This window comes from Schistocerca cancellata, chromosome 11 (assembly GCF_023864275.1).
Source record: "Schistocerca cancellata isolate TAMUIC-IGC-003103 chromosome 11, iqSchCanc2.1, whole genome shotgun sequence".
NCBI lineage: Eukaryota > Metazoa > Arthropoda > Insecta > Orthoptera > Acrididae > Schistocerca > Schistocerca cancellata.
In genome coordinates, this window is record NC_064636.1 from 146,631,131 (window position 1) to 146,654,053 (window position 22,923).

Here is a 22,923-nt window from a genome sequence, read left to right on the forward strand (position 1 = left end):
TTATTTCCATGTTAGAGCTCATTTTGGTTTCGTTCTTCCACCTACGCTCAATGGAGCACGTTATCACGATTTCATACGGGATACTCTACCTGTGCTGCTAGAACATGTGCCTTTACAAGTACGACACAAGATGTGGTTCACGCACGATGGAGCTCCTGCACATTTCAGTCGAAGTGTTCGTACGCTTCTCAACAACAGATTCGGTGACCGATGGATTGGTAGAGGCGGACCAATTCTGTGCCCTCCACGCTCTCCTGACCTCAACCCTCTTGACTTTCATTTATGGGGGCATTTGAGAGCTCTTGTCTACGCAACCCCGGTACCAAATGTAGAGACTCTTCGTGCTCGTGTTGTGGACGGCTGTGATACAATACGCCATTCTCCAGGGCTGCATCAGCGCATCAGGGATTCCGTGCGACGGAGGGTGGATGCATGTATCCTCGCTAACGGAGGACATTTTGAACATTTCCTGTAACAAAGTGTTTGAAGTCACGCTGGTACGTTCTGTTGCTGTGTGTTTCCATTCCATGATTAAGGTGATTTGAAGAGAAGTAACAAAATGAGCTCTAACATGGAAAGTAAGCGTTTCCGGACACATGTCCACATAACATATTTTCTTTCTTTGTGTGTGAGGAATGTTTCCTGAAAGTTTGGCCGTAACGTTTTGTAACACCCTGTATATAATCATGCTATGGGCGGTGTAGGCCTCCTAGATCAACTGATTAGCCTTTATAGGATTTACATTCGTTCAAGGAAGTGGACTTTGCGTCTTATCTTCGTTGCACTCAACTTTGCTATTTTTAACAGCTGGTTGGACTACAGGAGAGACAGTAACAAGCAATGATTTGCAAAGAAAAACGTTCCAGACTTTATGCAGTTTCGCATGAGAGTTGCTGAAGGGCTCATAAAGGTGGGAAACATGGTGTCAAGGAAGAGAGGAAGACCAGGTAACGACAGAAATTCACCACGGATGGAAAGTCACCACAAAATGACGAGAGCAGGCACGAATCTAACCCTGCTAGAGAAGTAAGACTGGATGCAACAGATCTTATACCACACCTGGATGGAAACAAATAAGGAAAAAGGTGTAAATATGCTATGTGTAGCAGGAAGACACACTTTTATTGTGACAAATATGGCGTGCATCTCTGTGTAACAAAGAACCGTAACTGTTTTGTTGATTTCCATAGAGCCAAGTAAACACTTACCATTTTTAATTCTATTTATGTTTGATTTAGAATTGTTCAAGTGTTTCTCCTCTCATTTTCATGAAAAAATAATTCTTTTTTATTCGACACTGCTTTGTGTTCTGTAGTCTATGAGACGTTTTGTGCACAATTATGCACTTTTTTTAATGAAGAGAGGTGAAAAAAAAATTTGAAAACATGTCTAGATATTTCCTTTCAGTATAATAATATATATTTTATGGCAAAATATATTTTTTCTTTAGCTTAAAATAGTTCAGGTCTGAAGGGGTTAAGGAGCCTTCATGCATGCGCAACTAGCATTACGTAATTGCCTTACAAGACAAATACGCACGGATTTGATGAACTACGTGCACGGTTCACGATGTGCACAGCTATCCCTTGCCACTCAGAAGTTTACGTCGGTGCCACCAGGTGCAGACTTCTATCCCTGTTCGCTCAACGTAACTCCTGCTAGATGACAGCACGCTCCTCAGATATGCTAATTCACTCACTATAGGAAAATTATATTGGACGTAAGTATAGTAAACCTATTTTGTGGGTTTCTCAATGAGTTATAATATATGAAGTTATGAATTTTATCATTTAGGGCGCTGAGAATCATAAGGGCCTAAAGCGGGTATTACACGATGATCCGACCGGTACTGGTCTAGCACGACAGCCAGCCAGTGGAAGAACGTGTGAAACTACGAAAATTAGAACAGACCTCAACTGCAGTGAAGACGGAGATGAAAATCGGTGGAATTGGCGGAAGAGGCAACTTTGCTTTTTGGAATATTATAAGGCTATTGTCCAAAGTTATTTGGGCAAAGAGCACGACTGCTCCACAGGTTAGTGGTGGCACCCCTACAGCGCCTATTCCACATGTTAGTGGTAGCTGATCTATAAAACTCAGAAGTGGAACTCTGAGCTTAACTAGACTGAAACCCAGTCCAAATAAATCAAAATGGATAAATCACCTTCGAAGACGAATTACACCAGTGGGTCAAATCCCACACTTGAAAAACCGCAAGTGTTCTATTCGCATTCTGGGGAGACCACAGAAGTGTGCACGGAGGTAAACCGGAGTGCCTCCAAACCCCGTAATAACAAAATCAAACCAAAATCGAGAATTTGGCTAATGACATTTAATGTACATTCTCTCTTAAACATAGAAAACTAAAACACATCCAGGGCAAATTCAGAGAACGTAAAATCAAAATTACCGTATTTCAGGAATCACGATATACAGATGAAAATTGAAAATCCTTTGATTCAGGAGGATACAGCATATAGAAAGGAAAACCTGGAAAACTAGCCATGGGAAGTTGTCCACAATTTGGAACTGGATTTATTGTAGATAAATAAAATTTTTCCCCCCATGAACCATGGACCTTGTTGTTGGTGGGGAGGCTTGCGTGTCTCAATGATACAGATACCCGTACCGTAGGTGCAACCACAACGGAGGGGTATCTGTTGAGAGGCCAGACAAACGTGTGGTTCCTGAAGATGGGCAGCAGCCTTTTCAGTAGTTGCAGGGGCAACAGTCTGGATGATTGACTGATCTGGCCTTGTAACACTAACCAAAATGGCCTTGCTGTGCTGGTACTGCGAACAGCTGAAAGCAAGGGGAAACTACAGCCGTAATTTTTCCCGAGGGCATAAAGCTTTACTGTATGATTAAATGATGATGGCGTCCTCTTGGGTAAAATAGTCCCCCATTCGGATCTCCGGGCGGGAACTACTCAAGAGGACGTCGTTATCAGGAGAAAGAAAACTGGTGTTCTACGGATCGGAGCGTGGAATGTCAGATCCCTTAATCGGGCAGGTAGGTTAGAAAATTTAAAAAGGGAAATGGATAGGTTAAAGTTAGATATAGTGAGAATAATGAAGTTCGGTGGCAGAAGGAACAAGACTTTTGGTCAGGTGAATACAGCGTTATAAATACAAAAATCAAATAAGGGTAATGCAGGAGTATGTTTAATAATGAATAAAAACAAATAGGAGTGCGGGTAAGGTACTACAAACAGCTTAGTGAACGCATTATTGTGGCCAAGATAGACACAAAGCCCACGCCTACTACAGTAGTACAAGTTTATATGCCAACTAGCTCTGCAGATGATGAAGAAATCGATGGAATGTATTATAAAATAAAAGAAATTATTCAGATAGTGAAAGGAGACGAAAATTTAATAGTCATGGGTGACTGGAATTCGGCAGTAGGAAAAGGGAGAGAAGGAAACATAGTAGGTGAATATGGATTGGGAAGAAGAAATGAAAGACGGAGCCGCCTGGTAGAATTTTGCACAGAGCACAACTTAATCATAGCTAACACTTGGTTTAAGAATTATAAAAGAAGGTTGTATACATGAAAGAAGCCTGGAGATACTGACAGGTTTCAGATAAATTATATAATCTATTGGTTATGAACTGTAGATTAAAACTGAAGAAACTGCAAAAAGGTGGGAATGTAAGGAGATGGGACCTGGATAAATTGACTAAACCAGAGGTTGTACAGAGTTCAGGGAGAGCATAAGGGAACAATTGACAGGAATGGGGGAAAGAAATACAGTAGAAGAAGAATGGGTGGCTCTGAGGGATGAAGTAGTGAAGGCAGCAGAGGATCAAGTAGGTAAAAATACAAGGGCTGGTAGAAATCCTTGGGTAACAGAAGAAATATTGAATTTAATTGATGAAAGGAGAAAATATAAAAATACAGTAAATGAAGCAGGCAAAAAGGAATACAAACGTCTCAAAAATGACATGGACAGGCAGTGCAAAATAGCTAAGCAGGGATGGCTAGAGGACAAATGTAAGGATGTAGGGGATTATCTCACTAGGAGTAAGATAGATACTGCCTACAGGAAAATTAAAGAAACCTTTGGAGAAAAGAGAACCACTTGTATGAATTTCAAGAGCTCAGATGGAAACCCAGTTCAAAGCAAAGAAGGGATAGCAGAAAGGTGGAAGGAGTATATAGAGGGTCTATACAAGGGCGATGCACTTGAGGAAAATATTATGGAAATGGAAGAGGAAGTAGATGAAGATGAAATGGGAGATATGATACTGCGTGAAGAGTTTGACAGAGCACTGAAAGACCTAAGTCGAAAGAAGGCCCCGGGAGTAGACAACATTCCGTTAGAACTACTGACAGCCTTGGGAGAGCCAGTCCTGACAAAACTCTGCCATTTGGTGAACAAGATATATGAGACAGGCGAAATACCCTCAGACTTCAAGAAGAATATAATAATTCCAATCCCAAAGAAAGCAGGTGTTGACAGATGTGAAAATTACCGAACTATCAGTTTAATAAATCACGGCTGCAAAATACTAACACAAATTCTTTACAGACGAATGGAAAAACTAGTAGAAGCCGACCTCTGGGAAGATCAGTTTGGATTCCATAGAAATATAGGAACACGTGAGGCAATACTGACCCTATGACTTATCTTAGAAGAAAGATTAAGGAAAGACAAACCTACATTTCTAGTGTTTATAGACTTAGAGAAAGCTTTTGACAACGTTGACTGGAATACTCTCTATCAAATTTTGAAGGTGGCAGGGATAAAATACAGGGAGCGAAAGGCTATTTACAATTTGTACAGAAACCAGAAGGCAGTTATAAGAGTCGAGGGACATGAAAGGGAAGCAGTGGTTGGGAAGGGAGTGAGACAGGGTTGTAGCCTCTCCCTGATGTTATTCAATCTGTATATTGAGCAAGCAATACAGGAAACAAAAGAAAAATTCAGAGCAGGTATTAAAATCCATGGAGAAGAAATAAAAACTTTGAGGTTCGCCGATGAAATTGTAATTCTTTCAGAGACAGCAAAGGACTTGTAAGAGCAGTTGAACATAATGGACAGCGTCTCAAAAGGAGGGTATAAGATGAACATCAACAAAAGCAAAATGAGGATAATGGAATGAAGTCAAATTAAATTGGGTGATGCTGAGGGAATGAGAAACTTAAAGTAGTAAAGGATTTTTGCTATTTGGGGAGCAAAATAACTGATGATGGTCGAAGTAGAGAAATTTGTTAACATCGAGTATAGATTTAAGTGTCAGGGAGTTGTTTCCGAAAGTATTTGTATGGAGTGTGGCCATGTATGGAAGTGAAACGTGGACGATAAATAGTTTGGACAAGAACAGAATAGAAGCTTTCGAAATGTGGTGCTACAGAAGAATGCTGAAGATTAGATTGGTAGATCACATAACTAATGAGGTGGTATTGAATAGAATTGGGGAGAAGAGGAGTTTGTGGCACAACTTGACAAGAAGAAGGGATCGGTTGGAGGTCATGTTCTGAGGCATCAAGAGATCACCAATTGGAGGGTAGCGTGGAGGGTAAAAATTATAGAGGGAGACCAAGAGATGAATACACTAAGCAAATTCAGAAGGCTGTAGGTTGCAGTAAGTACTGGGAGATGAAGAAGCTTGCACAGGATAGAGTAGCAGGGAGAGCTGCATCAAACTAGTCACACAACTGAAGACCATAACAACAACAACAACAACAACAACATGAAAAATCCTGCAAACAACATGTTAATTACTATCAGAACTGTCTTGTCTAAAACTGTGGAAACTATCCTCAAAAACAGAATATCACTTTTTACAGAGAAAGAAATAACATACTCACGGTACAAAGTTGAAAAATGCACATCGACCACCGCAGCCCCAGCTAACTTTTAGGCAATGTTACTGGGGCAGCAGATGAACAAAGAGAAGTGTAGGAATTTTTTCTCAATTTTCCAGAGGCATTTGATTGTGTGTGTAACAACAGACTAATACCTAAACTACACTGCTATGGTATTGGCGGCAATGTAGCTGACATCATCAAATTGTTTGTGGAAGGCAGCCGTATGCAGAAGTAAAGAACGGAACAACTGGTTTTACTGTAAACACACACTCTAATTTTTGGCTAGTCAATTTTGGTGTACCTCAGGAATCAATTCTGGGACCCCTTCTTTTCATTCTGTGCGGAAATGATGCGATAGCCATGTGTCCAAAATTAAAGAAACAAAATGCTATTTCCCCATCCTGTGTGTAATTCACAATATAATCACACAAACTGTCAACAGATGATATTACGACTGTGTTCTGCACAGAAGATAGCATTCCGATCTACACACAGCCACGCCAGCAATGACGCCAGAGCACCTTCGAGTGGGGTAGTGTTTGCAGCCTAGTCCCACATTCACAACCACTGTGTACACAGTCTCAGATGTGCACTATGGCACTGAGAAGATGCTGACACTCTGCTGTGGAGGGCCATAGGAAGAATGGAAGCAGGAAAGTCACAAACTGACATGGCCCGATGGCTTCACATGAATCATCCTGTTGTTTTTTGAATGAGGCAACAGTTTAGAGAGACCGTAACTGTTATCCCGAAGACCCGGAAAGGCCCGGCCTGTGTGACAGAAAGAGTGGACCGTTATTTGGCTGTAACGGCACGACGGCACCGCCTTAGTACTGTACTGCAACTGGCCTCTGACCTCTCAGCATCCCCTGGACGTGTTGTATCGAGGCAAACGACGTACAAAAGGCTTCCGCACAATGGCCTTCATTGTTAGATACCTGCTGTCTGTTTACCTCTGGCGTGTCTTCAAACAAGGGAACATCTAGTGTGGAGCCGTCAACATGCCGCCTGGACAGTCAAACAGTGGGCCAATGGTCTTTTCACAGATGTGTCTTGATTTGGCCTGAAGAGCAATTCTCAGTGGATTCACATCTGGAGGGCACTTTTAATACATTTCAGGACCCAAATATTGTGGAAAGAGACCGATATTGTGGAGGATCCCTAATGGCACGGGCAGGTATTACGTTGGCCACTCAAATGCCTCTCCGTGAAATTGTATGGGTGAATCGACAAGATTTAACTGCCGTCATGTACCACGAGGAGATCTTGGGATCTCATGCGTGGTTCACGCAAGGTTCTGTGGGCCCAGACTTCATATTGATGGATAATAATGCTCGACCTCACAGAGCCGACGTGGTTGATGTTTGTTTTGGAAACAGAAGATACTACACGCACGACGTTGCCTGCTCACTCTCCCAATTTGGATCCCGTAGAGCATGTCTGGGATGCATTAGGGAGATGGGTCGCATCACATCAGCATCCACCAACCACTCCCCAAGACTTTTCAGCAGCTCTGCAGGAAGAATGGCCGTTATTGCCTCAACATGAGACTTATGTTCTGTTCTGTATTCTTTACATTGTTTTTACTTTACTATCACCTGTTTATGCTATTTCGTGGCAAAATAAACACAACCTTACAAAATTGCCATTTGTTGCTTTAATTTTGGACATCAGTGTATGTGGCAATGTAGTTATGCTTGCCGTTGACACTATGCTCGTAGTGACAAGTAACTCGGTAGAAGAACTAGAATTAAGTGAATATGAAACTGAGGGTGACCTATAAATATATTGGTTAAATTTCTGTATATATCAGCACTGCACTTTCAGGCACTGTAGAACTTTAAATGGAGAAGAAATGTACGTCTCTTGGATAGATTTTTTGATGCGCTGTAGTACTGAAACTGCATATTTATGGACTAAGCAAGTATAAATATGGAATCCACCTAACACGGCACGATACTTTCTGAAACTGCGAAATCGAGATTGCGCTGTACGATGCGCTTTTGTTACACAATCCGACCACACGACACATTATCTAGCTAGTCGATTAACTAAACATAGTAGGCGTGGTCTATTTAGCCGATGAAAATGTGACTATTTCATCTTGTGCACACACAAATTACATGAAGTGTAGAAATAAATATAGCTACAGCTGATATTGTTATTAAATCATCGTAAATTTTGCTACTCCATATTTTATTCAAAGGAAGCCGTTATTTATAGTTTACACACTTGTTAAATACACAGCCTCTAGTGGTATGCCATGAACAAAATGTCCTATTTTACACCCTATACTAACAATTTTACAGCTCAAAATGTTAGCAGGAGCCACAAATTTGTACCATTTGCAAGCCTAAATTCTAGGAGGGTTTGGTGATCCAGTGCTAAATTGCTCAGAATGAAGCCGACTTTTATATTCTTTGTTGTTACAAGCACTTGGCTGTTATTCTACGAACAGCTAGCGATTTTCAGGAGTGTGGTATTTCCCAGTACCTTGTGATTTCCTATGGTGTTGTTAGGATGGTGGTGTCAGGCTGGGAAATAAGAACACAGCTTGAATTGGCAGCAAAAATCTGGTTGTTGTGACAGACTGATCTGTAGTGTATCCTGAGGTCTAAGATAGGTTGGAATGCAACAGTTTAGTTGTGGGTTAGTGAAGCAAAATTTGGGAAAAGGAAACAACACAGCCCACAAAATCGTTCGAAATTGGGTGTTCGGTGAAATTCAGTGAGGGCAGAAAAAATGCTCCTCGAGCCCACTGAATGTAGAACCGAGGAAGAGTTTTTCACGATAATAAAAGAAAAGATCCTCCCTAGGATTATGATCATTAGTGACTGCTTCGGCTCATACAATACTCACTCAAGGTACTGAAGGTTCTCTGCACCTTAAAGTGATCCATACTCTGAACTTTGTTGATACAAAAGATCATTCTGTTCACACAAGCTGAGTATCAAGCATATCACCAGAAAAAAATATTGCATAACTTTAGGTTGAAGTGAGTAAATATTACCCACCCAGCAGAAGCGGAATGCAATAATTCTTTCGAAGAATGTTGCGAGAAAGACTAGCAACTACAATTCCGTGACTTTCGGGGAAACTAGCGCCTTCAATTTCGTGAACATTACAGGTATGTTACAGCTTTGCTTTGCTTGGTACTGCACACTTTGTACATTACACTGGAATATTTCTTTATTTGTGTTCCATACTTACAATTTTTTTTGTCATTTGTGTGTTTGTACACTGAAAATGTGATGATATGATTGGCTGATTACATCAGCTGTAATATGCTCTCATACGTGTTCTGACTGGCCGAGATCACATGTCCTGTGCTCAGGCTGTGTAAGAAAAGCATATCATATAGCGCAATCTTGATTTCACAGCTTCCGCAGCTATTGAGTCGTATTTGGTGCATTTCACATTTATATTTCCTTATTATGTGATTCATTACAGATCTATCCAAGGAATGTCCTTTTTATCCTGGTTTAATGTGCTACATATATGACAAATGTAATGCTTTCCTTAACACATTTCTCATGCTCTTTGAGAGTGGCTTTCCTTTAGAGCATTCTAAATAAGGCACTAGCACCAATAGGCAGCCCGGGTGGCTGACAAGCGGGAATTATATCAAAATGTTAGAAGCAGTCACAATCAAGCTGCAATAGCCCATTACAAACGGTATTGTAAGGTGCTTAAAAATGTTATTAGGAAGGCAAAGAATATGTGATATGCAAATAGAACAGCTAATTCACAAGATAAAATTAAAACCATATGTTCAGTTGTGAAGGAAGTGTCTGATCAGCAGCACAAGATCGATGATATAAAGTCAGTTTGTACTAAAAATATTTCTATTAATTTTAAGTCAGAGATATGTATAGTATTTAACAATCACTTTCTAAGCATTGCATGTGAATGAAACAAAAACTTAGTTTCTACAGGGAATCACAACTTTCTTGGCAAATGCCTTTCCGAGATTGATGTCTGAAATACTCCCCTGTGATACAGACAAGAGGGAGATTGAGTCAATAATTAAATCACTAAAGACTAAGGACTCTCATGGTTATGATGGAGTATCTAGCAGAATATAAAAGTACTGGGCTGCACATGTTAGCCCTGTCTTTAGTCATATTTGTAATCTTTCCTTTAGGAACGGTCAGTTTCCTGAACAATTAAAGTACTCAGTAATGAAGCCACTTTATAGAAAGGGAGAAAGGGATAATGTAGACAATTTTAGACCTATTTCTATTCCATCAGTGTTTGCTAAAATTATTGAAAATTGTTGTGTATGTAAGGGTAAATGATCATTTCATACCACACAATTTGCTGTCAAATAAACAGTTCAGATTTAGAAGTCCTTTAACAACTGAAAACGCTATATTCTCTTTTTTCTGTAAGGTACTGGACGGATTAAACAAAAGATTTCGAAAACTAGGTGTATTTTTTTTATTTAACTAAGGTGTTCGATTGTGTTGATCACAAAGTATTGCTCCAGGAGTTGGACCATTACGGAATATGGGGAGTAGCTGATAATTGGTTCACCTCTTGTCTTAACAACAGACAGCAAAACGTCATTATTCACAGTGTTGAGAATGGCTACGATGTGAGGTCCGAGTGGTGTCAAATAGGTGGTCCCACTTCTGTTCCTTATTTTATATAAATGATGTGCCCTCTAGTATTATGGGTAACTCTAAAATATTTCTATTTGCTGATGACACTAGCTTGGTAGTATAGCAACATTAGCTCGGTTTCAAACAATGCAGTTCATGGCATAAGTTCATGGCTTGTAGAAAATAAACTAGACTCAGTTTTTACAGTTTCTAACACACAATTCAACAAAACTTGATGCTTTAATTTCACAGAATGGGAATATGATTAGTGAAACTGAGCAGTTCAAATTTCTAGGTGTTCAGATACATAGTAAACTGTCGTGGAAAGCCCACAATCAGGATCTTGTTCAAAGGCTTAATGCTGTCATTTTTGCTATTTGAACAGTACCCTTTTTTTTTTTTTTTGTGGTTTTAGGGCGCAAAACTTCTATGGTCATTAGCGCCCAGCCCGTGACTTAAGACAGTAAAAAACCGAAATTTAAAACCAGCAGCAATGGGAACAAAGTCAGAAAATTGGAGAAACTAAAAATAGAAGAATGCTTAAAAATCCACTACAGAAAGGGGGTGGTTGTCCCCAAAAAAAGCTTCAAATGACTGACGTCATTTCACTGTCACTAATAAACTGGAGAACGCGGTCGGCTGAGCGCATGTCATCTGCTAAAATCGATGATAGAGCAGGCGATAGCTGTAGACGGGAGCGTAACGGATTAAAATAGGGGCATTCGATTAAAAGGTGTCTTACCGTCCACAGCTGAGAGCAGTGGGGACAGAGTGGGGGAGGATCGCCGCTTAAAAGATGTCTATGGCTAAAACGACAGTGCCCTATCCGGAGTCTAGCTAAAATTACCTCCTCCCGACGACGCGTTCGGGAGGAAGAGGTCCAAGCGCAAGGAAGGGCTTTCACTTCCCGCAATTTATTACGGGGAAGTGCCGACCAATGCGCATGCCATAAATGAGCAACTTGGCGACATAAACCGCTCCGTAGATCGGTGAAGGGAAGCGACTGAATAGCTGGTCGAGGAAGAGAGACTGCAGCCTTGGCCGCTATATCAGCCGCCTCATTCCCACAGATACCAGCGTGTCCCGGGAGCCAGAGGAACGCCACCGAGACGCCCCCCAGGTGGAGCAAGCGCAGACAGTCCTTAATCCGGTGGACCAGAGGGTGCACAGGGTAAAGAGCTTGGAGACTGAGGAGAGAGCTGAGAGAATCTGAGCAGATAACGTACTGTATCCGCTGATTGCGGCGGATGTAGTGGACAGCCTGGAGAACAGCGTAAAGCTCCGCAGTATAAACCGAACACTGGTCGGGAAGCCGAAAGCGATTTGGGGTGTCGCCAACAATATAGGCACTCCCTACACCTAACGATGTTTTCGAGCCGTCGGTGTAAATAAATGTGGCGTCCGTCATTTCTGCACATAGAGCAGCAAATGCCCGACGATAAACAAGTGTAGGGATACCATCCTTGGGAAATTGACAAAGGTCACGGAGCAGGCAGATCCGGGGACGGAGCCAAGGCGGTGTTGTACCCCAAGTTGTCAAGAAGGTTTTAGGAAAGCGGAAGGAAAGAGAATGGAGCAGTTGACGGAAGCGGACTCCCGGGGGTAGTAGGGAGGAGGAGCGGCCTGCATACCCTACATCAAAGAAGGCGTCAAAAAAAAGGTCATGGGCTGGATTAGCAGGCATGGAAGACAGATGGCTAGCATATCGACTCAGGAGGACTGCTCGCCGATTGGACAGCGGAGGTTCAGCAGTCTCAGCATAAAGGCTTTCCACAGGGCTAGTGTAAAAAGCTCCAGACACTAAACGTAATCCACGGTGGTGGATAGAGTCGAGACGCCGAAGAATAGACGGCCGAGCAGAGGAGTAGACTATGCTTCCATAATCCAATTTCGAGCGCACTAAGGTGCGATAGAGGCGGAGAAGGACCACTCGGTCCGCTCCCCAGGAGGTACCATTCAGGACACGGAGGGTGTTAAGCGATCGCAGACAGCGAGCAGAAAGATAAGAAACGTGGGAGGACCAGCATAGTTTTCTGTCAAACATAAGACCCAAGAATTTAGCGACGTCTGAAAATGGAAGGTTGACAGGACCTAGATGTAAGGAGGGCGGAAGAAACTCCTTACGTCGCCAAAAATTGACATAAATGGTCTTACTGGGTGAGAAACGGAAGCCAGTTTCGATGCTCCACGAGTGGAGGCGATCGAGACATCCTTGAAGACGTCGTTCAAGAAGGCTGGTCCGTTGAGAGCTGTAGAAGATCGCAAAATCGTCCACAAAGAGGGAGCCCGAGACATCAGGAGGGAGACAATCCATAATTGGATTTATGGCGATGGCAAACAGTACAACACTCAGCACGGATCCCTGGGGTACCCCGTTTTCTTGGGAGAAAGTACGGGAGAGAGTAGTGTTCACCCGCACCCTAAAAGTGCGCTCTGCCATAAATTCGCGAAGAAAAAGGGGCAGCCGGCCTCGAAAGCCCCAAGAGAACAGTGTGCGGAGGATGCCTGTCCTCCAACAGGTATCGTATGCTCTCTCCAGATCGAAAAATATTGCTACCGTTTGGCGTTGCCGGAGAAAATTGTTCATGATATAAGTGGAGAGAGCAACAAGATGGTCAACTGCAGAACGATGCTTTCGGAATCCGCATTGGGCAGGTGTTAAAAGACTGCGGGATTCCAGCCACCAAGCTAAACGGTAATTCACCATACGCTCCAAAACCTTACAGACACTACTCGTGAGAGAAATGGGGCGATAGCTAGAGGGGAGATGTTTGTCCTTTCCAGGTTTCGGAACGGGAACGACAATAGCTTCCCGCCACCGTCTGGGAAAGGTACTGTCGGCCCAAATTCGATTATAAAGGCGAAGGAGGTAACGCAGACTATGGGTTGATAAATGCAGCAACATTTGGACATGGATACCATCCGGTCCTGGGGCGGAGGAGCGAGAAGAAGAGAGGGCATGTTGGAGTTCCCGCATGGAGAAAACAGTATTGTAGCTTTCGTGATTTGGAGAGGAGAAAGCAAGATGTCGCACTTCTGCTGCACGTTTCTTCGGGAGAAACGCTGGCGGGTAATTGGAAGAGCTCGAAATCTCAGCAAAGTGCTGACCCAACAAGTTAGAAATTGCGACGGGGTCTACTAAGGTATCATGCGCGACAGTGAGCCCAGAGACCGGGGAGAAACTAGGCGCGCCTGAGAACCGTCGAAGCCGACTCCAAACTTCCGAGGAGGGAGTGAAGGTGTTAAATGAGCTAATAAAGAATTTCCAGCTTGCCTTCTTGCTATCGCGGATGACGCGATGGCATCGCGCACGGAGCTGCTTATAGCGGATACAGTTGGCCAAAGTAGGATGGTGACGGAAAATGCGAAGAGCATGTCGCCGCTCACGTAGTGCGTCACGGCATGCCTCGTTCCACCAAGGAACTGGGGGGCGCCGGGGCAATTCGGAGGTGCGTGGTATTGAACGTTCCGCAGCTGTAAGAATAACGTCGGTAATATGTGTGACCTCATCGTCGACGCTGGGAAAGCGACGGTCATCGAATGTCGCTAGAGACGAAAAAAGTGTCCAATCGGCTTGGGCAAATTTCCAGCGTCGCGAGCGCATATATGGCAGTGGAGGCTGCAGTCGAAGGACACATGGAAAGTGGTCACTCGAGTGTGTATCATCAAGGGCGAACCATTCGAAGCGCCGAGCTAGCGGAACAGTACCGACCGCAAGGTCCAAATGAGATAAATTTGTCGTGGAGGCAGACAAAAATGTGGGGACCCCAGTGTTGAGGCAAACTAGATCCGCTTGGTGGAAGACGTCTAGCAATAGAGAGCCACGTGGACAAGGGTGTGGAGATCCCCAGAGCGGGTGGTGGGCATTGAAGTCCCCAACCAGCAAATAGGGGGGTGGAAGCTGACCAAGAAGATGAAGGAGATCAGCTCGTGCCATTGGTGTGGATGATGGAATGTATACAGTACAAAGAGAGAACGTGTATCCAGAAAGGGAAAGACAGACGGCGACAGCTTGGAAGGAACTGTTTAAGGGGATTGGGTGATAATGGAGAGTATCATGGAGAAGAATCATGAGTCCTCCATGGGCTGGAGTGCCTTCAACAGAGGGGAGGTCATATCGGACGGACTGAAAGTGAGGGAGAACAAAGCGGTCATGGGGACGCAGCTTTGTTTCCTGAAGACAGAAGATGACCGGCGAGTAGGATCGTAAGAGGACCGACAATTCATCCCGATTGGCTCGAATGCCGCGGATATTCCAGTGGATAATGGACATGGGGTGAACAGAAAATGGAGGAATGTGACCAAAGTTGCTGTCAACTCAAAGACTGCTCGGAGCTAGCAACCGACAGCATGGAATGGCATTCAGCCGAAGGCAGAAGATCCTGATCCATAGGTTGGTCAGGAGCAGCCCCTGCCACCAGCGATCAGCCGGTTGACCGGCCACCAGCAGTGCGCCTCGGCGACACAGAAGACGGCCGAGGGCGATTTCCGCCAGGTGGTGCTGGAGATGGGACACGCCTTGGCGGAGAAGGAGAGGAACTGGGTTTCTTTGTAGCCTTCTTGGAAGAATGATGTTTAGATGGAGGAGGAACCGATGGTTGTGAAGTTGCGGTACGTAAAAACTCTTCACGAGTATGCTCTTTTTTCGAAGACTTGGCGTCCGACTTTTGGGCTCGAGATTTAGCAGAACCCGACGAAGGGTGAGCCATAGAGTGGGCAGGCGAAAGTGGTGAGGTTGAACGAGCGATCTTTGCGCTGGCCGATCTGACGACCGTGGCACTAAAGGTGAGGTCGCAAGTCTGCGTGGCCGCCTCCTTTGTTGGCCGAGGAGAAGCAAGGACAGTGCTGTATTTTCCTGTCTGAGGCACGGTGGGCTTGCGACTGGCGAATAATTTTCGAGCAGCAAAGGTCGACACCTTTTCCTTCACTCTTATTTCCTGGATGAGCTTCTCGTCCTTAAAAACGGGGCAATCTCGAGAGGAAGCAGCGTGGTCACCCATACAGTTGATGCAGCGAGGGGATGGAGGTGGACAAGCACCCTCATGGGCATCCTTGCCACACGTAACACATTTGGCCGGATTGGAACAGGACTGGCTGGTGTGATTGAACCGCTGACATCGATAGCAACGTGTAGGGTTTGGGACGTAAGGGCGAACGGAAATTATCTCATAGCCTGCTTTGATTTTCGATGGGAGTTGAACTTTGTCAAACGTCAAGAAGACAGTGCGGGTTGGAATGATGTTTGTGTCAACCCTTTTCATAACTCTATGAACAGCCGTTACGCCCTGGTCAGACAGGTAGTGCTGAATTTCTTCATCAGACAATCCATTGAGGGATCGTGTATAAACGACTCAACGCGAGGAATTTAAGGTACGGTGCGGTTCCACCCGGACAGGGAAGGTGTGGAGCAGAGAAATACGCAGCAATTTTTGTGCCTGGAGGGCACTGTGTGTTTCTAACAACAGGGTGCCATTCCGTAATCTGGAACAAGACTTTACAGGACCTGCAATTGCGTCGACACCTTTCTGAATAATGAAAGGGTTGACCATGGAGAAGTCGTGACCTTCATCAGTCCGAGAAACAACAAGGAACTGTGGCAACGATGGAAGAATCGTCTGTGGCTGAGACTCAGTATACTTACGTTTGTGAGCATACATAGTGGAAGGTGAGGAAACCATTGCGGAAGAATCCCCCACGATTACCGGCGTCTCCGATGGCGCGCTCCTCCCTTGTGGGGGCCCTCTCTGAGGGCACTCCCGCCTTAGGTGATTGTTCACACCTCAGGTCACACCTCCCGACAAACGGACGGAGGGACCAATCGGCATTTTCGGAAGGTATCAGCTCGGGTAATCACCCCTCCCTGGGCCTGGCCGTTACCAGGGGGTACGTACGTGTCCTACCTGTCTACCCGGGGCGGGGAATTACGCGTTACCCCGTCACCGGCTACGCACAAAAGGCGTGGGTCGGCCTTCAGAGACGCACAGGGAGGAAGAAAGAGAAAGGGAAAGGAAAGAAGAGGTCTCAAACGCCGCAGCGGAGAAAAGGGTAAAGAGAGGAGGTAAGAAAAAGAGAAGGACAAAGGAAGGAAGAAGACACACAAGCAAAGAAGGCGAAGAATACGTCACATTTACGATCGTCCGTCTCCGGACGTCGGCACAAACCATACTCCCAGATGGGGAGAAAGGGAAGGAAAGAGCCAGAGGTGAGGGGAGGAGGGGCGAAGATGGGGGATGGGGAAGGATGCGGAAAGGGAAGGTATGCAGCCCGGAAAGGAAGGAAGGCCACATTAGCTCGGGGTCCCGTGCTCGCTACGCACGTATCCACAAAAGAGTTGTGGACTCCCTGGGGGGACGAACAGTACCTGAAGTAAGTGATAAATTGGTCTACTTTGCTTATTTTCATTCGGTTATGTCATATGCTTTTGTATTTTGATGTAACTCGTCCAGTTATAAAACGATATTTTTGGCTCAGAAATGGGCAGTAGGCGGTGTAAGTTTTAGACTCCTGTTCACTAGTCTGAGTATTTTGACACTGACCTCTCAATACATATATTCTTTACTGTCATTTCTTGTTAACAGTATTAGCTTATTCCTAAGAATAAGTGGCTTCCACTCGGTTAATACTCGGCAGAAAACAAACCTGCATCTGGATCGGACTTCCGTATCTCTTGTGCAGAAAGGTGTACACTATACTGCTGCATCCATTTTCAATAAGCTTCCACAAGAATTTAAAAATCTTAGCATTAATCCACACGCTTTCAAATCGAAACTGAAGAGTTTACTCATGGGTCGCTCCTCCTATTCTGTTGAGGAGTTCCTTGAAAAATTAAGCTGATTCTTATGTTACATTGTTGACTGCGTTTACTGAGACTTATGGCTTGACTTTTCATGTTCATAAACATTTTATTTTTATCTGTTATTACATTTAAGTTGTAGTTTCATGTATTGACATGTTCCATGACCTCGGAGAGTTGCTCCTCAATTTGGTCCTATGGAACTTGACGTGTAAATAAATAATGATACAGTGCCTGAAAGTGCAATAAAGAAAAATTCTACCTACTTATCAGTAAAATCAACTTGTTAGAAAATGCACGTCAGACAATGTACACACAATTATGAACAGATAAATCTACAAACATAACCAAATTCGTCTTTAACTAGGTAATTCAGTTCTCAAGAGGTAGGTAATCACAAATTCTTGGGTGCCATTGTTGGTAAACACCTGACATAGGAGGACACTATCTGCAAAGTATGCTTAAAATAAGCACTAGCATATTCTTAATCTGAATGATGTCTAAACAGAGTAAATACATGCACACTGTTTACAATGTACTATGGCCTAATCTACTACCACTTATCATGCCGAATCACAGTCTGGAGAAATGCAGCACACACGCTTATACAATGGCTAGTTAAATTTCAAAAGAAGACTGTTACGCGCAATGCAAATTTCACCCAATAACCATCCTGTAGAAATAAATGCAAAAAATTTGATATCATTACTGTCCCTTCAGTAAACATGTTTTCAACAATTATGCACTTTAAAGCAAATAGCACTGCACAGTTAAGTAGAAACACACACAATTGCAACACAAGCAATATACAGTGACAATTATTTCCATAGGAAATGAATCAAATTAACTGAATAAGGTCTCATAAACTTTGGGTGCAATTTATACACTAAACCCCATGCACAACAAAATGCACTGAACAGACAACTGATTTCTGAAATAAATTAAGAGGTTATTTAATTTCATCTCCCTATAGCCTAAAAGAATACCTATAATCTACTAAACTGTACATTGCAAGGACTCTGACATGTTTGTATGGGCGCAAGACAGTAAGGTCTTTAGTGACTGCACGGAAACTGATGGAGACGAGTGTCAATAAAATACACAAAACAGCAAGATAAAAGAGCACGCAAAACACAGGTACAAAAGTTGTAAAACTACGTGTGCACCCGCTGAGAACGACGGAACAAAGTATTACGTCAGTTGTAAAACGTTAATGACACAGGAGCTAAAACAATATAGCAGATGGACATGGCTGGCTGGCCACAAGAATAAAAAAAGGAGAAACCATCCACTCTTTAACACACTAAAACCTCCAGCCTAAAAGTTTAGGTCAGAGTCCAAACACATCACAAAACTTTAAAACCTTAGCCACACTCGTCTCACCATTAGCTAAAACTGAGGGCAGATCCCCACCAATAATTGCTTCTGCCCTTGCATCACGATATAAAATGCACTCCATTAAAATAAGGCAGATAGAGATGTGCATGCCACAAGCGTCACAAAACGGGGGATCCTCTCGCTGTAGCAAAAAGTTGCATGTGAGAGGGCAGTGCTCAATTCTAAGACACGTGACGATCGCTTCATCCCGCCAAAACTACTGGCAGGAAGAACACCACGGCCAGGTTGTCGACTTCATCAGCTGGAGCTTATTGGCTGTCACCGCGAGCCATTCCTCATCCCACAACTGCGTGCACTTCCTGTGTAGTGCAGAAACAACAGCCTGCAAGGGAATAGGACATTGTACCACATCCTGTCCTCGGCAGCCCGATAGGCCTGTTTATTTCCCCGTAACCCTACATGACCTGACACCCAGTAGAATGACACTCGCTTACCCTGCTGACGGAGCGAGTACAGTTGGTCGTATATCAGCCGTACCAACTCCTCAGCTGGGTACAGGTTCTGTAACGATTGTAAGGCACTAAGGGAATCGGAGCAAATGAGAAACAGTTTGCCACGAATACTACACACCTGCCCCAGTGCCTTCAGGATCGTGTGGAGCTCCGCTGAGAAAACGGTATACTCGTCAGGAAGGCAAGTCCCTGTGACACAGTTGACGAACACGACAGAGCAACCGAGGGAATTCCCTCGCTCGGAGCCATCAGTGTATACTATTGTGAAACCGTGATGCAGATCTAAAATGTTAAAAAAAGAGAGATTGAAATGTAAAATTTGACATACAATATTTCTTAAAATTCATCAGGTCTAAAATAAGTCTGGACCCTGGAAAAGCCACGGTGGAAATCTGCTCCCATCGCAATGGGAAATGTGAGGAGTGGCCCCACCAATTCCTAGAAGGCAATCGTGTGTTCGAATCCCACAGGGCCTCACTGCCTGTTACAAAAAAGCTTTTCCAGTTGAGGCTGAGCAATGGTACAGCAGACGAGTGTGAGATGTACGGACAGTGTTTTGTATGCCTGACACACCTTAAGTAGCTGTTGTCTGATTTGAAGTAGTGCTTCACCTGCCTCTACACAGAGGCTTGGAATGGGGCTCGTTCTGAATGCCCCAGTGGCCAATCGAATCCCTTCACGGTACACCACATCCGACATCTGTAAATAGGAGAGTCTCGCAGACCCGTACACCGTGCACCCGTAGTCGAGCCTAGAGCACGCAAATGCCCTGTAAAACCGGAACGGACAAGCCCTGTCTGCTCCCCGTGTATTGTGGCAAAGACATTTTAAAATAATTAAAGCCTTAAGTGACCGATTTTTCAAATCCTTAAGATGCGGTAACCGTGTAAGCCTAGAGTCAAATATGAGGCCCAAGAAACTCGCTGTGTCTTTAAAAGTAAGAGCAGTGCCCTCATCCTCAACTCAGGAAAGATTAAAATGGAACGAGAATGGTTAAAAGGAACACACACAGACTTCTCAGTGGAAAACGTGAAACCACTCTTCTGCGTCCATCCGTCCAAACATCGAATAGTTGCAAATGACTTGTTGTCGTTGCGAGGCTTGAAGAAGGGCAAACACAGAAAAGTCATACACAAACAAAGAACACTGGACAGAACTTTTCACTCTGCATGCAACGTTATTAATAGCTATGGGAAAGACAGTCACACTCAAAACCCTACCTCGACGGACACTGTTCTCGTGCTCAAAGTGATCAGACAGGGGTTACTGACTCGATATCTAAAATATCGTGGCGAGGGGAAGGACTGAATAAAAATGGGAATATTACCACGAAAACTCCATTTGTGAAGCTGCTCCAGGATAACGTGCCTCCAAGTAGTATCGTAGGCCTTCTCGATGTCTAAAACTATACCTAGAAGGTGATGCTGGTGTAGGAAATCGTGTTGTATAGCCACCTCTAGGAGGGCAAGTTTATCAAAGGTGGAGTGATACCTCCTGAACCCACTCTGAAAACGACTACGAAGTTGTCTGGAGTCTAAGATCCAGACAAAGTGGCAGATCTGCTCCGTCTTCCCCATACAGCTAGTGAGGGTAACACTACGGTAACTACTTGGGCACGTACAGGCTTTCCCAGGTTTTAAAAGAGGAATGGAAACTGCATCGTGCCACGAGTCAGGAAAGTGACCTGACGCCCAAATGGCATTAAAAAGTGCGAGAAGGATATTTTTGTTTCGCCTCGTGAGGTGCCGCAGCCTACTGTAACGGATGCTGTCGTGAACACGGGATGTGTCACGAGCTGCAGACAATGCAGAATCCAGCTCCCAGATGGAAAATGGGCAGTTGTAATCTTCTTCAGAGGTGGACCGGAAGTCCAGACTACACTTCTCAGTAACCGCTCTGTGGGGTTGGAAACCTGGATCCTGACTGGTTGTTGCAGTAACTGTGGCAGAATACGCCACAACGGTCTCGGCAATGTTTAGTGGATCGGTCTGGAGAATGCCGTTCCCCATTACAGCAGCCGTGGGGCATCTACCTCCTCTCCCACACAACGGAAGTTTTGGTGGAATGATTAATGGTGTTCAGGAACTGTTGCCACAACCTCTTCTTGCTCTCTAGAATAATTCGGTGACACTTCGCCCTCGCCACCTGATAGGCTGCGAGATTCTCTGCAGTTGACGGACACTTGAACCTACGCAGAGTCACACGCCTGCAGATTGCAGCGGCATTCGGCAATCTGCCAAGGGACAGGTTGCCTCTTCTGTTGTCCCGTGGACTGCAGAATTGATGTTGCAGTAGCACAATGGATCCACTCGTGCCTCGATATTTGCACAATGTTCGAACTGGGCCAACTGGATATAAAGTGTCCAGTCTACTCTACCGAGCACCCATTGTGTCAGTTTCTTTCCGGTTTCACCTCATCGGGCAGGTGAATCCAGACCGGGAAGTGATCACTTCTGTGCAACTCATCGACCACTTCCCATTGAGCAGTGTGAGCAAGAGCTGAAGAGCAAAGTGGGAGATAAATGGCAGAGAACAACCCAGTGTTCACTCCCACATTTAGCGAGTATGCGCATGATGACACGAGAAGCCTCTCAGTTGCTCTACCTCTGGGGCAGGCAGTTGCAGAGCCCCAAAGCACATTGTGTGCATTAAAATCACCACGTAGGATGAAGGGGCGGGGGAGCTGTGTAATAAGGTCGGTTAGGGCCTCTTCGTCAAGTACATCATGTGGGCAAGTAAAGGAAACATATTGTCAACGGATGACGCACGTGCCCTGATACGGCAACTGGTGGTAATGTTGTCTTAAGTGAGAGAAGCGAGGAGTGTTAGTTGGTACCGACAATAATACCTTCGCCTCCTCTAGCTCTCTCTCCACTCAGGTCGTCGTTTTTCTGGAGCACATAGCGTCGTAGCTAAGGGGTGTATGATGGATGGAAATGAGTCTCCTCAGACACAGACACAGTGGTTTACCCTTAGATAAGTGACAGTTCTTCTACATGCATCCTGAACATCTGCAAGTTCCACTGTAGGATGGGATCCATTTCATCGATGTGGTTTTAATTTACCCCTATCTTTGCCAATCGAGGTGAAGCACTATTAGAGCGAGTGGGAGTGGTAGGGACTGGCTGACAAGAACAAGGGGTCAACTAGAGAAATGCAATGCCTGAGAAAACACATATTAAAAAATTAATTCCCTGAAACATATAAAGAAACAGCAGAAGCTTCCTTCAAATTTCCAGTAAGTATAGTCGGAATTAAATCTCATTACATTTTTCTTGCACGTCAGGGTACTCCATATGTATTTTTCAATGACAAACCAATAATTGCTGCATTTCGGTTTCTGTCACTTTTTCTTGTCGGGGGCGCGATATTATTGAACTGTTAATATGGAAAAGTCCACTGTCTACAAAATTTAAAGCCTTCATAAACATTAAAAGTTTACATAATAGAAAGCAAATAATTATATACGTGCAGTGAGTCAATTAAAGATAACATAAACTAATTAATTGAAAGTTTAAGTTAAATAGTATCTTAAGTCGTGGAACAGAAAAATTCATCACTGGTTGACACTATAAGAACAAAAAGAAACAACTAACCTGATACTGTCACCTACCTCACCGAGCAAATTATAGTAATATCTGCATACTAGTAACAACTATTTCTAATAAAAACCTGGAACTACAGAGCTAATAAGTACAAACAGATAATTTCACAGTCCTGCATAGCAGCATAATTTGTAATGTTCAAAGTACGTAAACAGGTGGAGACATAAAGATGAAGCATATCATGGCAAGAATCAAATTAAGAGACAAATCAAATGAAGGTATTGTCTGTTGGCTTCTGTCTCAGGTCCTTTGGC

General features: G+C 44.1%; 1 protein-coding gene across 6 annotated transcripts in view; it reads right to left on the reverse strand.

Annotated features, from left to right (window-relative positions):
- LOC126108465 (uncharacterized) overlaps positions 1-22,923 on the reverse strand; it is a 170,789-nt gene that overhangs the window by 144,728 nt on the left and 3,138 nt on the right. Inside the window, exon 1 of one of the 6 annotated variants that reach the window (XM_049913705.1) lies at positions 19,183-19,324. The exons of the other annotated variants lie outside the window; for them this stretch is intronic. The gene's annotated coding sequence lies outside the window, so the exon portion shown is untranslated. Of the gene's footprint in view, positions 1-19,182; positions 19,325-22,923 lie in introns of those variants that run through there. 6 annotated transcript variants of the gene reach the window in all.